Source organism: Mastomys coucha, unplaced genomic scaffold (assembly GCF_008632895.1).
Source record: "Mastomys coucha isolate ucsf_1 unplaced genomic scaffold, UCSF_Mcou_1 pScaffold22, whole genome shotgun sequence".
In the NCBI taxonomy this organism is placed as follows: Eukaryota; Metazoa; Chordata; class Mammalia; order Rodentia; family Muridae; genus Mastomys; species Mastomys coucha.
This window is the reverse complement of record NW_022196905.1, coordinates 68,782,218-68,782,968: the sequence shown is the minus strand read 5'-3', so window position 1 is coordinate 68,782,968 and position 751 is coordinate 68,782,218.

Genomic DNA, 751 nt, shown 5'->3' with positions numbered 1-751 from the left:
AGGAAGAGGGAAAGGGAGAGGGAGGGGGAGGAGGAGGGAGAGGGAGAGGGAGAGAGGTGCTCAGTTTGCTTTCTGCTTTTTCTTCAGTCTGGGACCTCATGGATGCTGCTGCTCACTTTCAAGGCTGGTCCCTCTCTAGTTAACCCTTTCCCAGAGGCTGGTCTCCTAGGTGATTTAAAGCCCATCAGGCTGGATATTAGTCATCACAGTATCCTAAAGCGAATCATAAACATCACAGTGCAGATTAGGAGGACCTGCCTGGGCAAGACACACAGAAGGACTCCCATAAAGGGCTTCCATATTATTTACCAAGGACTGACTTTAAAAAACATACATTCTACAGAAAAGGGTCAACATTATTTCTTTAGTTGCAAGAGTTAAGAGTTAGGAACAGATCCATAGAGAGAACTGCAGCTTTACTCTAGAGCTCCACGTGTGTCTTTATGTCTACCCTAATGGACTGAGCACGGTCTACTCGCTGGCTCAGTTACTCTCTGTTCACTCATTTCAGACCGAGTTCACAGTTTTCTATGATGTTGCAATTCACTGTCACTGTAGGTACTCCAACTGATTTTAGAGTCAGGAAAAAGGAGGTAAGCCCCTTCTTACTGGAGGGCAGAGAAAACCTGCTTTCCTTTCGCCTGATTCACCTTCTATGGCAAGTTTGCATTATACTTGCAAAACAAGATGTCACTGTATTGTATGCACCAGAGAAGAATCTCATGTTGGCAGAGGAGCAACACAGTAGGAA